Genomic DNA, 15,108 nt, shown 5'->3' with positions numbered 1-15,108 from the left:
CATTTGTTCTCTTAGAAATTGTGAAAAGAAACAAAAAGAGACAAAAAGCGGAAGAGCCACAAAAAGATTTGGCAGGTAACTAATTATTTAGTAACAAATATAATTTTTAATTAGTTTTTTTGAAATGGTTAACTGTTTGAATGCTTCTGAGATATAAATAAAACTATCTGTAAACTAGAGAATCATATTTATAATAAATGTTTCTGTAAAATTTGGCAGCCAACAATTATTGGCTTAGAAAAAAAACAAACATTTTAAAGCTTTTTAAAGATTAAGCAAACAAAACAAAACAAAAAAAAAAACAAATGACTGAAATAAAAGAGAAATACCTCAAGACACATGGCGCTCCAATGTTATTCATCACATTTTTATTTGCTAAAATAAAAAAAACAAAACATACAGAATAAATGAAAAAATTAAAATATATTAAACATTTTAAAAAAGACAACAAATAAACCAGATTTAACATGACTAAACTTCTCCTAATAGTTATATATATGCTCTACACTAGTATAATGTAAACATGATATTGGTGTAGAGTATATTTACATATATATGTGTATTTTTTTTTTGAAAAATGTTTCTTTTTTATTTTGCACAAATATGCTCTAACCAATATTATCATTTTTTTCATTTTATTTTTTAGAAAGAGAGTATCATGTTTGGATGCAAAGAGATGAAAAAATACTGCTGGATAAATTTCAAAGTTGCATTGATGACAACAAAATGCCAAGTAATCTCCATTTTTAAAAACTATGAAATCTTTTACGCTAAGAACTATGCTTTTGATTATGCTTTACAAAATCTGAAATATAATCATGAGCATAAAAAATAACAAATAAATATTTTAAAACCATAGTTCTATATAAATATAGATATATACTTATAAATAATTATAATCTTAATTTCTGCTTAACTAATAAAAAATATAAAACAAACAACTAAGAGATATTGTATAAGGCAATATTTCAAACTACATCATGATAAAAATAAGCTTTAGAACACTAACTGTTTTTTCAATTGACTGTGCTAGCAGTGAAGATCTCTAACTTATTTTTTTTTTTAGGTAAACAAGAATTGCTTGAGTTTTTGGAAGAGTTTTTGAAGAAAATTCCATATAAAACAGCTCGAACCAAACTTACAAATGAACGAATGAAAAGTTTAAATAAAAAGAAAGAACGTTTAAAAGACATTAACATTTTATAATCATAGTTATATTTTTTTCCTTTCTTGCGATTTTTGATTATATTAGGAATCCTAAAAGTGAATTACTTGCTTATATTTGAGTTTAGTCAACTAGATTTGCATTAACACTTCGCCTTTGTCTAACGGATGCTTTAATTAACAATGCTACAGCTACAAATAACCAGAATTGGAAAACGTGTATTAACTTGAACTGCTAACAAACAAAAGCGCGTCAGAGATTATCGCATCGTGCTAGTTTCTTTGCTTGTAATGCTGTTGAATATATTATAAAAATTCTTAAAGTACTTTGTTTTTATTTCACGGCAACCGAAATTTTCTAAACCTATGAATGGAGAGGTCGTTTTCTGGTAATAGGGAAAGATGTTTTTGAAGCATAAAAGTTGTTACAACAAGCCTACAAATCTGGTGGCGGATTTTAAAATTCGTTAGATATTATAAGTCGGGCTCATAAAAAACTTAATTTTCATATTCAAGTTACTTTTTTCGTGCCACGTACCTTTTTCCTCAAATAAAAACTTGTTCTTCTAATTTTAAATTTCTAAGTCAAACGGTTTCAAATTTATGTAGGCTTATGCAAGCAATGTAAGGATAGTGTTTTGCAAATTAGTTTTAATTTTAATTTTTTAAAAATTTTTTTCAATTGGTAAAAGAAATTTTTTTATCAAGATTCAAAAAGAAAGCTGACATTCTATTGCTTTTTTATATGGTCGCTTTAAACTTTTTTTATTAATCTTTTGATAGTGGCTCTTATTCGATTATTTGGCAATCTTCCATGACTTGTTACACAAAGTAAAATTCAAATGTAATATCATACTAATTCATTAATTGATTTCAGTTATAAAACTCAGTGCAACTTTTTTAACTTTACACATCTATCCGTAAAATAATTTTTCAATTAGGAAATCGTGCTTTGAGTGCAAATATTTCTTAATCAAATTTAAATTTGTGATTAGCAGCGAACTTTATCTATTTAAAAGTAAAATTTTGCATGTGGTTGATAAGTTATACATTTTTTCAAACACGCAAGAATTTGAACAACATTTAAAAGAAAACTATAACTGACTGCAACATCAGCTTTTTGCTTATTATATAAAACATTACGAATTGTGTTTAAACATTTTTTAATTTTTGCAGTAAACTGTTTTCTTTCTCTTTTATCTCTTATCGTCATTATCCTACGATTATCTTAAACATTATCATTTCATAATATCAGAAATTCTATTTACTTTGTATATGCATATACTAGTTAAGACCGAGGAGTAGCTGCCTCTCGGAAGAAATAATATGAGTTTTAAGATTAGAAATAGTATAAACGTTTTTGGGGAGATTACTAGATTCACGGAGATTAAAAAGTTTAACTGCTATGCATAGTTGACAAACATACACAACAAAACACCGGATTGTTTCATATATGCTTGTCTTTTTACAATATAAAAACGTACAAAAGTTTGATGAGCGCGGTTAAAAGAATTTAAAACTTAAATAACCCAAAAGAAACATTTTTGTATAACGCAGGTTTAATTCGAACCTTGAACACTCTTTGATCAGTATTAGAACCATCCACTATGCCACGCGGACTTCAGGATAAGTTGTTGTTATTTTATATATATATATATATACATTTTCCAAACAAAAATTTTCTTCACTGTATTACTGTTAATAAAGAAGACTAGACAACACTTACGAAATCATATACACAAAAATTTTTTTTACACAAAATTTTATGCTAATAATAAATTGTAGGGGACAAGATGGGGAGAAGGTAAAACATCTGTGCTTTGTCTTAATTGCTAGTGTAGTGGTTAAAGTGACTTTGTCCCCAGGGCCATAGTTGTGTCACCGTGGGGTTTCGAAGAGACTATAGCACTAAGTACCATAATCTACACCACCATTTGATCCCACTTCTAGGCTAAAATGAGCACGAACTCAAATTTCGAAAGCATCAGTGTTTTTGAAGTATAGACATTTGAGTTGAGGGTTTTCTTAACTATTTATTGTTTTAATTCTTTTCTTTCTCATCTTCTTTTCATCATCATATTTCAATGATCATCTTAAATGTTATCCTTTCCTTACATCAAAAATTTTTTTATTTTAGTTTTTACTTTTTACATGTTATCTAAATAAATAAATAAAAAAAACTGATTAAGATATTTTAAAGATATTCACTTTTTATCGAGAGTGAAGAGAAAGCTTTCAGAAATACTTTCGAGACAAAATTTTTTTCTCGTACGATGCACATCCAGGCAATTTAATTAATAAATAAGCTACTTACGGCTTCGTGTTTATGACGTCCATTCACTGTTTGCAGAACTGTTTTCAAACTTTTAACAAAAAATAATTTATTCCAAATAGTATAAACAAAGTGTATAAAAGTTATGAAGGTATATAAATAATGAGTCGTATAACATTTTTTTACTTTTTTTTTTCAAAAAAAATCGACCAAGAGACAACATGAACATAACCAGAGCGCGATAATACAATTCCGTTTACTTATCTATTTTTTATATTTAGTAAGTCTTTTAATAATAAATAAACAAACAAATAAAAAAATCATAAAAATGCGGTTTCATTAATTCTTATTAAATAATTGACTTTATAAAGGAAGTTGTTTTGCAGTCGGAAACAAGCGTTCCAATAAAACGAACTTTTATATATGTGTAGTCCTACTATAGCTTTTAAAGATATTTTTTATTAAGGTCTACATAAAAAAGTCAGAAAAATTAAGGGCTACACGAGATTTTTAGAAAATATTAATAAGACTTTTTTTTTATATTAAATTTACATAAAAGCTACAAACAAAGACGTAAATACGCCAAAATTAAAATTTAATGAATATTTTAGCTAAAACACAGTGTCGCCCTTAACGCGGTTTTTTTACTGTGTAGACCTAATAGCGCTCTTAGAAGTATATATATATATATATATATATATATATATATATATATATATATATATATATATATATATATATATATATATATATATATATATATATATATATATACCTACACATATATATACCATTTACATATGTAAGTATACCATTTACATATGTAAGTCAATAGAGATCACATATGGAGACAGGTCTTCTGAAATTATTGGGCCACTTATAGAAACAGAAAAGAAAACTTTTAAAAACCATTGATAGCATCTTGCTCATTAACACATGAAAAAGGACAAAGTTTAAAGTTAAACAAAAATCTCTTAATAAAAAAAAATACAAAAAAGCAATATAATGAAATTCATGATCTTGATAAAGAACTAATGCAAAAACAAATAGAAATGGATGATATAAAAAAAAACTCTCTCCAGAAAAAGCAACAATACAAACAAAACTTTGTGAAAATTTTCACAGTTAAAATTTTCACAAAGTTTTAAAAAAGCATCACAACAGAATTATTCTATGTGAGGATTATTATTTTCTAACAATATCAGATCCAAATTGTTTTTGGAATGTTTTAATTTATCACTTTATTTTTTAGTGAAATTGTTTTTTTCATATATAATACTATTTTGAAATATTAAATGTAATTCTTTTGAAATAATATGTAGTATAAATATTTGAAAATAATGTTTTTGTTATTACACCCTTTATCCATTATCAGACACAAATTTTTTTTAAAAAAAATAAGTCTGAAATTTGACTTTTGCTTTGTTTCTGCAAAAATATCTTTAGTGAATGCTTTAGCACCACATTCTTCATTGCTATTTTGTATTTCATTGCCTCCACAATAATCATTTTGTAGAAGGGCAATGTTGTGAAGCACAAAACAGGATATTATTATAGCTATGGAATTTTGCAGTTTTGTTCCTAAGGGAATGTTAAGACAAGGGTATTGTTTTTTTTTGATATACCAAAACAATATTCAACAACAACATTCAACATGTGTGTACTTCTCAAGTTGTAATTGTATCTGATTTCATTTTCATTTTTGGGTTAGAAAAAGGTGTCATTAAATATTGTTTATAAGGATAGCCAGAATCACCTGAAACATGTACATGTTGGCGAGCTTCTAAAACTTGTTTAATAGCTGAGTTAGCAAAAACAAATGAATCCTGAACACTTCCAGGGCATTGAACACAAGCAGATAAAATTTCATTTGAAGCACCTGCAATAACCTGGCAATTCAAAAAAAAAATCCCTTTTTGTTTTGGTAAATTTCTGCGCTTTCTCCACAAGGAATTATTATAGGAATATGTGTTCATTAATTGCTTCTATACATCCTGGGAATCCTTGAATTTGGTAAAATCTAAGTAATGGTTGATAAATATAAATATTTTCTTTATCTAAGAAAAGTTTGAAGTTTGTATGAAATAGCAAAATCAGATATCCATGAAAACTTATAAACACTTTTGCTGAATAATCAAAGAATCAGCTTTTGTTGGAAACTTTATGTACTGATATCTTTTGTTAGCCATTTGAATTGAAATGTTCTAAACCACTGGATAAACAGTTGAGTTTCAGCTCTTCCAAATCTCCTATTATTCTCTAAAAGAGTTTATTTATTGTTATAATCATTTGTTGGTATAAAATGTTATTATTTAAAAACGTAATGTAAAATCTACAATAAGAAGGTGCCATTTTCTGATACCGTTTCTTGAATATCTACTCACTTGGAATGAACCAGTAGCATAAAACCGAAATGCAATAGCCAGTTATTGTACAGTTGAAAGAGGACACCCTCGATTGTTAACATTGTTGTTAATAATGTCATTAGCTAATATTAAAAAGGTTTTTTTGGAGCACCTTCTGTAGCACCTTTTAAATTCTATACCGTGGTAAACTTCTAAAGGATTAGCTCTGTCAATAATAAACCTTGGTATGTGACTTGGCATATTTTTTCTTCTTCTTCTTCTAAAATTCAGCTCATACCGATTCATTTTTGAACATTTAAAAAAAAGTTTTTTTTAATACTTCATGTAATTGTAACTACTTCTCATGAACTCTCTTTTACTCCTTTTACACGTATCACCTCTTTGTATAACTGCAACTATTTATTACTAAATGGAATTTACTTTTATACTGTATCACAAAAATGTGCCTTAATCAATAGCCTTTTATAATGCTAGGATGTTCGACATTTCAAAAAGCTAATAAACATTTCTAATGGCATCAAAATATGACATGTTGAATCATTACATACGAGTTACAGGATGTTTTAAAAAACACACGTTTTCGCAATGTTAATATTCAGTTTTCTGTAATGAATTCATTTGAAAATATACTTTCACAATGTAACCTTCTAAATTAATTAGGTCAATATGCCCAAGTAACTACTTTTGCTTGTTAAAAACTCATTTTCATATTTGCAAAGGTTGTAATAAGTTATATAGTAATAGTAAAGTTTTGTTACGCATAAGCAAAATGATAATGGCGGTCTGTTTTTTTTTTCAAGTTTGGTTTCAAGATTGGTCTGGAGCAGACTTGAAAAAATGACTTGAAAATTCAAAAATTCTCGTTTTTCAAGTCTGACTTCAGTTCAAGTTCGCTTCTTGCATTCCGTTCAAGTCAGACTTGAGATTTGAAGTCTGACTTGAAATTTCAAGTCGGGTTCTTGCATTCGGAAGGAATTTTTGCTCTCTCAAGTCTGGTTTGAAGTCAGACTTGAAAAAGGTCTATTTTTAGCAGTTTTCAAGTCTGACTTGAGTTGAAGTTTGCTTTGTGCATTCGCTCAAGTCGCACTTAAGGTTTGAAGTTAGAATTCAAATTTGAAGTTCGGTTCTTGCATTCCACCCTAGGTCTACACGGAACTAACAAATATTTTACAGCGTGTCGCCTTAAACTGCATATATACTTTCGAGTACTTAAAAATGGAGATAACGTCTACACGAATTTTATACATTTTACAGCGTGTCACCTTAAACTGCATATATACTTTCGAGTATCTAATATTGCAGATTAGGTCTACACGAAATCATATGAACAACTTACATACTTTCAAGTAATTATTTGAAAGAAATAAAAGATAAAGTATAAATAAAATACAATAAACAATATATAAAGTTTGGGTGGCCTTCGATTTTTTTTGAAAAAACGGGAAAATTGGCAAGAAATACGGGATTTTTGCTATAAATACGGGACATTAGCTAAAAAAATTTTATTGTAAATATATTGAAGCAAAAAGTAGTTTTCAATTTGTTTTTCAAAATATTTTAAATTTTGTAGTTATTTTTAAAAAGTTGCTCAACATTTTCAGATATAATTTATTTCTTAATGAATGACAAAAGTGTGTTTAAGTAAAAAAAATTGAGAATGCAATCTCAAGTACAACGATATTGTGTTGCAAAAAAATTTTTTTTTGTTTAATTTAAAATTTAACTTAATGGCTGAGAAACTCAATAATAACTGTGAGATATTTTTTCAAATAAATCAAGTTTTAAATATAAATTTACTATTCCTTTAAGTATTTTTCTTTTGAAATAACATTATTAAGGAAGGAAACATTTTCCTTAATTAGATAATGAAAATGTAAGCATTTTAAGTTAGACTTATAATTAATTGTTATCAATGAATCAATTGTCTAATATCAAGTCGATTTTTACATTTAATACTTTGATTTAACATCAAAACTGTTCCTTGACTAATTTATTTGATGAAAACATTTTTTTTAGTAAGACAAAAGTAGTTAAATTTATAAAACAATATTTTGATTTAATATTTAAAAATAAAATGACAAATTTAGTTTTTCAAATAGAAATGTTCGACGACATCATTATTTGCAAATTGTTTTTAAAAAAAACGTTAAAATTTTCATTAAAAATTCAAAAGTGAAATTTGTACTAAATAATTCAAAAATACGGGACAAATGTGGTCAAATAAAGGACACGGGACATTTTGTAAAAATACGAGACTGTCCTGGCTAAATACTGTGAGGAAGCTAATTCTAAGTAAAACAAGATGTCGTTAATAAAAATAAAACCACCTAAAGCCATTAATTAATATTTTACACAATAACGAATAAAAAATGAAAAGACGCCAACGCCCGAAGCATTGGAACCAATATAAAAAGGGAGATACAAAACAGAAAAATGAGTTGGAGTAGGAATCAGAGAAAAATTAGTTGGATTTAGTCGGTAAATGAGAGTCAGTCAGTGGTCAGTCAGGAGTTAGTTAAGAGATACGAAAGGAGGGGATACAAGATTCATCTTCAAGAATTACGAAGAAAAGAGATGGTACAAAGTTTTAGGTTCTTCGGAATATAAGTAGACCGGAGGTTTGGTTTTATAAAAGGAGTTTAGAAGAATTAGTATTTATATAATGTTAAAGTGTAGAGATTTCAATAACGATTACGGTATATTAAAGAAAAAGGACTGTTATTATTAGAGTTAAAACAAAAGTTTGCACGTAAAGAAAAGTACGCGTGTTAACAATAATAAGTCAGAGTGCTACGCAGAACCAAGAGGCTTCCCCATATCCCCACACATTTTTAACCCGAACCTCCTAACCTATGCGAAATACCAAAACCCCATCCCCATTCCCTGAAATATACCTATAAGTAAATTATAAAAAGCCCCACCTAACAATACTCGCAGATGGCCACCCTAAATAATGTATAATAAATAAAGTATAATAAATACAAATATAATAAATGATAAATAAATATAAGGAAAACTCAATGAAAAATCTAATATAGAAATATATAATAAATATACTATATATATATAAACAAGCATATTTTATGGATTAAGTTAGATGTAAATAAATATACCAAATGCTATATATTATAATTACTAATGAAATAAAGATATACAATCCGAATATAATAAAATAAAAAAAATGTTTAAAATTGGAGATTAGATCTACACGGAACTAACAATATTTTACAGCTTGTCGCCTTAAACTGCATATATACTTTCGAGTACTTAAAAATAGAGATGTCTACACGAATTTTGTAAATTTTTACACGGTGTTGTCTTCAAAGGCATATACACTTTTGAGCAATTGAAATTGGAGATTAACGTCACACAATATAAATAAAATTTTAAAGCGACTCGTCCTTAAATTGCATATATATTTTGAGTGTTTCAAGTTGCAGATAAGGGCTACACCAAATGAGTTTGTAATATCCTACAGCGATAATCGAAATATTTTCTTAGCTGACTTTAAATAAGAGATGATAAAATCAATCTAAATTTAAAGAATCACGCATATTAACAAACGAAACAAAACTACATGAAAAACTCATCGAAAACAAAGACATTTTCATATGCTAGGTTTTATGTGGAAAACTGAATCAGAGCTAAGGCTAATCTCATTAGATAAATGGTTGATCCGAAATGTATTCAGACTTACTAGTTATATTTAAACAATGTGCTTAATTTCATTTTAAAAAGTTGTTCAGAATGGGATTATTAATGGATAGTGATTAAAATAAAACTTGCATTGGTTTTTATTTAAACACTATAGCAATAAGTAACATAATGGTATAGCTAATATAATGGTATTAGAAATATGCTCACAATTTAAATTTTTGAAAATTTTTTACTATTAATTATATTTATAATGATGATGGGATTTATCTAACTGTTTTATCTTTTAATGGCTTTCTGAAAATTTTCAAACTGCAAAACATTTTATAAAATTCTACTCTAAAGTAGCTAGCTACTTAAAAAAAAAATTAATAAAAAAAATATCGTTGTTATTGTAAAGGAAGGAAACTTAATCATAATGAGATTTCAAAAAAAAAAACTTCATAAGAATGAAATTATCTTTTGAAGTTTTATTGAAACACTTTTGTAATAATTTGTTCCGATAAGATATTTATGTTCCAATTTTCATTATTAATCTGTATTTTTTTAAAGTGAGTTTTTTTAAAGAAAGTGCAGGCCTTTCATCGCTATCTGTTGTACTAACTCTTTAGATTTTAGCTCTATCGTGTATTGGCCCTTCCCTGTATATTGGATGGATATTATACCTCCCGGGCCAATTACTTTTTGTATCGCGGCTTGAATTTCATTTACTTCTCTCTCAATGCCCTGTGGTGTTTGGTCTGGCGTGTATGTTGATGTTTGGAAAATTCTGGCATGAATTTCTTCTTTTATCGCCTTTTTGTCTGTTGTATTTGGATTAGTTGGTGTAGGGAGTGTTTTGTTGGGGTAGTGGTTTCTCTTTAAGGCATCTACAAAAGAAAACTTTGACCCGCTTTTTGTTGTATTGGTGACTTCTTTTAAGAGTTTCGGGTCAGTTCTTTTGATTTCATTTTGGTCTGTAGAATGTGGCTGAGCTAGGATATTTTCAGTATTTGTGATTTTTTCCTGCAATTCTTCTAGCTTCCTCGCGTCATATTTTGCCATTCTAATGCCTATTTTTTAGTGCTTTCTTCACATCCGTGAGTTTCTTGTAAAAGGAAAGCATCGCAGTTTTCGCTTACGCAGAATTTCATTATGTTATGCCTTTTGGTTGCGTCATTTAGACTAATTACGTTTAGCGTGAGAATTTTTGCAGCCATTAGGAAAACCACAAAAAATAGATCAAAACTTATTTAAAAACCTAGCAAGCATTCGTTAGACCTAAAAATAGACTTTTAACGTCAAAGAGCGCATGTTTTCGCATTTTTGTGTAAAAGTTGGAGACTTAACATGGTTGGTGAAAACTATAAAAATTAAAGGAAAACACTGAATAATACTTACCCAACTCCAGGTGGGTCCTCCTTGTTCTTTTCTCTAATTGCCCTTTTCGATTCATCGTTTTTCTTCTTTGTTAGCGTCGTTTTTCGTTTTTTATGTTGTTTTATTTTCTCGTCCGCCATCTCGACTTCGCTTGACTCTTGCGTTTGCTCGTCTTTCGTGGTTTCTTAGTTCATTTGAGTCTCTTTCTCTTCAACAGCACGTACTTCTACTGTTTCTTTGGTTACAGCTTTCGTTTCTTCCTCCGCAATTATTGTAAGCTCCTCCTCAATCACTTTTTCAGCAATTTCTATCGCTACCGTTTTGGTAACGACATCAGTTTGCGTAGTAGGGGTTGTTGCACGTTGTTCAACGACAGTGTTGGGCCTGCCAGCACCTTGCCCAGTGTGGATGGCTCTCACTCTATACCCCCTTACGGAGATATAGTTGGGCATCGGTGCCACCAAGTCCTCCATAACAGCCACCAGGATACCAGAGTAGTAGGGTGTTCCTTTGGTGGGAGTTCTTTTTATCACGGGTCTCGTGTACACGTGTCGACCAAAACCCATATCCTCTAAAGTTTTTCCTACTTGATAGTTTTTAGCTTCCAAGGAAAGCCCAATTATCGACACGTGGGTTCTCCTACTCGGCGTCCTGTTGGGTGTTGCATGTTGAAATCTGTGATGGAGGCCTTTGATATTTAGACCCTCATCAATAAGTTTATTTCTTGAATTGTCCGTTTTCATTACAATTTCCAGAACTGTGTTCCCTCGAATCAGCTGGACTCCTTTGAGGTCTTTATCCAAGTCTTTCTCCTCAATAGCATTGAGAACGTCTATCATGGTCATTCGCGCTTGGACCGCACATACCAGAGTGTTTTTGAGTGGAGCTTTATATTCCACGTGAGATTTCGAGGCTTGAGCTGCTTGCGCATAGCTCGTTGCTTTTATTACTGGTGGAGGGTTATGCTTTTCACCTCGCTCTTTTTCGATACCGTCATCCTCTTCTTCTTCGCTGTATTGCATCGGCGACTCATCGTACTTGTCGGGATGTTTCGCGCACTCCAACATCTTCTCTAGTAAGTCTGCAGCGGTGCTAGCAATAGAAGCATCACTTTTACTACCGTCGTCATCAGACTCTTTAGCTATAACAGAAAAAAAATCGCTAGCTCGACCCAAAAAATCAAGAACAGATACTTCACTTGAGAGAGAGAATTGTATTTTAGGTCTTCCGGCCGATGCCTTGCGGACTTGCCCGAACCTCTCCAGGGAAGACCCAGAAGCACGTCGACCCTGAGTTTGCCTCCCCTTTGAGGAACGGGCGGAAAAAAAAGAAAAGTATCAGTTTAATACAAGCACACCGGCCTAGCCAGCTCGCAATCAATCCAAGTGATACTTTTTTTTTTTTTTTTTTTTTTATTGCGTATTTATTTATTTACAAATAAGAATTTACAGTTCGTTTTCCGGTTTATAATATATAGGCGTGGCTATTACCCTACGCCCTTATAATAAATACATACATCCTCAGGATCCACTGGGATCCCTTGGACATATCCGTTCATCTTCCGTAGTTTAAAATATATAAGCGTGGGTATTACACCACGCCCTTAAAATATAAACATACATCCTCAAGCTCCACTGGGAGCCCTTGGACATATTCGTGTTTTGTTCGTGGTTTAAAATATAAAAACATGGGTATTAGGCCACGCCCTTAAAATATAAACATATATCCTCCAGAGCCACCGGGCTCCTTTGGACATATTCGTAGGAGGGGGTGGCTTTATACTTAGAAATTAAATTTTAATGTTGGACTGTTTTCATCGCTTAAGGCGTTATTTATAGAGAATTGTTTATGGTATTTTTCTACATTATTTTCCCTAGCATATTTGTTATACTTCACTTTGCAAATGTATTTTATCTCTCTTTTTATGTTTTCTATTACCTTTGTGGAGGTTTCTATTTTATTTTCCTTCACCCTCATGTTTCTAGACCTCCATAACTCAGTTATGATGGTGTTTGTAATCGTTGTTACCAGTTTCGCTTTTAGGTCTTTTTTAGTTAGATCTTCAATGTTAATGTAGAACATTGCGTGGACTATATTGAAGTTTTTTTGGGGCAGTAATGTCTCATAAAGTTTTTTAAATACTCTCCATACTGATCTTGCCTTTTTACAAGACAAGAACGGGTGTAGGGTATTCTCGTTTAGGTTACAGTGTTTGCACAACGTATTTCCCTTTCCACGGTTCTTTTTCCAAATTTTTATTTTTTCAAAGGTTGGGAGGCTGTCTTGGAGCAGTCTCCACGATGTATTTTGGCTTGTCCCTTGCGCATATGAATTAAAACTGCGCTCCCATATCTTATTCCACGGCATTATTTTTTGAAATAATGCGTTCCATTTCCTTTCTGTCGTTTGTATGCTTCAGTTGTCCTGGACATTTGTAAGTTGTAGATAAATATTTTTTTCAGTTTTTGTTTTTATTTCGAAAATATGTTGGTTAATTTTTAAACATTTTACTACATCTTCAAAATAAAATGGTGGACTGTTTAATGTTTTAGGGAAATCATTTTTGGTTAAGAAAAGCCATTGCGGGTGTTCGCTGCTAGATTAGATAAAGGCAGAGCCAAAAGGTATTTTTGAAAAAAGACACTCTCTTGTGGGTGTTTTATTTCTTGGATTTGCAGAATGTGTTTTATTCTTAGTGATAAGCATTGTTGTGCAACATCAAGAATACCCAGACCTCCTCTTGTTACAGGCAGGTATAAGATTTCGCTTTTTATTGGTTCAGCATAATCGCTCTGCCATAGGTATACGGATATTTCTTTTTTGATTCTTTTTTCTGTTGTTTTATTTGCTGGAAAAAAATTGGCTACGTACCATACCTTTGAAAGAGCGAGAGTATTTACGTATATGCTTTTGCACCTTAGTGAGACATTTCTGTACTTAAAAGATTTCAATTTAGATTTACATTTTTCTAGCGCTTTTTGCCAATTTATGTCTGCAGTTATAGCCAGGTCGGTATAAAAGTTTATTCCTAATATTTTGAGTCCGTTTTGGTTACACCAATTAATGTTGTGGTTTTTTTGGTTGCTTAGTTTTATCGAGTTCTCGTAGAAGGTGTAATCAAAGCCTCCTAATGCTAGGCCTTTGGTTTTTGTTTTACTTATGTTTGAGCCTGTGGCTAGTTCAAAATCGTCTAAAGTTTTAAAAATTTCCGATATGGATTCTGGAGTCCTGGCAAATATTGTAGTATCATCTGCATATTGCATAACCTTAAGACTATTTTATGTGCCCGGAATGGGGATGCCTATAATATTTTTATTTTGTTTTATTTCTAGTGACAACGATTCTACTGCTACGCAGTATAGCATGAGGGAGATGGGGTCTCCTTGCCTTACGCCTCTCTTTATATTAAAAGGTTTTCCCATATAGCCGTTATTTAAGATCATTGACTGAGTATTTTTCATGGTTTGTTTTATCGCTGTAACGAAATTTTTTCCTAGGTTAAATTTTTCAAGAACTTTGAAAAGGAATTTTCTATCTATTTTGTCGAATGCTTTTTCTTGATCTATAGTTAAAAGAAAGCTTTCAATTTTTTGTTATTTGTGTATTCTATAATTTCTCTAGTTAGAAAAACGTTAGAGAAGATTTGCCTCTCTGGTACAGAGCACGTCTGCGACGGTTCTAAAATTTTGTGGAGGATTTTAGGTAGCCTTAAGGCGAGCGCTTTTGTAAAGATCTTGTAGTCAGCGCACAGCAGAGATATCGGCCGCCAGTTTTGTACCATTTTCAAATCTCCGTCTTTTGGAAGGAGACTGATCAGGGCTGTTCTTTGGGACCACGATAGTTGATTTTTTTTGTTAAAATTGTTTTCATTTGCTAGGTTTGTTAACTCCTCCCCGTAAATATCCCAGTTTTCTTGATAGAACTCAACTGGTAGTCCGTCTATCCCTGGGGTTTTTCCTTTGCTTAAAGAGTTCGCTGCGTTTCGCAATTCATCGCTGCTAAAATTTATGTTTAAGTAAGCGTTTTCTTTATCGTTTAAGCGTTTGGTTATTTTGTTTAAAAAGAAATTTCGTTTTTCTTCGCTTTGCACTCGTTTATCATAGAGGTTTTTTATAAAATTTCCTTATAGATTTAAGAATGTTCGTGGTGTCTATATAGACGTTATATTCATGACTTATTTCATTAATGGTCTTTTTTTTTTTGGTTATTTTTCTCCATTTGGAAAAGTGCTATAGACGGGATTTCTCCTTCTTCCACTATTTTTTGTTTTGTTCTATTAAAAACTCCGCCTTC

General features: G+C 30.6%; 1 protein-coding gene across 1 annotated transcript in view; it reads right to left on the bottom strand.

Moving 5' to 3' along the window:
- The window catches only part of LOC149876641 (uncharacterized), a 124,070-nt gene that overhangs the window by 87,385 nt on the left and 21,577 nt on the right, over nt 1-15,108 (bottom strand). The gene's annotated exons all lie outside the window — the stretch shown is intronic.

Source organism: Hydra viridissima, unplaced genomic scaffold (assembly GCF_058129835.1).
Source record: "Hydra viridissima isolate aposymbiotic clone 2 unplaced genomic scaffold, HvirCarnegie_v1 scaffold_19, whole genome shotgun sequence".
In the NCBI taxonomy this organism is placed as follows: domain Eukaryota; kingdom Metazoa; phylum Cnidaria; class Hydrozoa; order Anthoathecata; family Hydridae; genus Hydra; species Hydra viridissima.
This window is presented reverse-complemented; position numbering and strand designations above follow the sequence as displayed.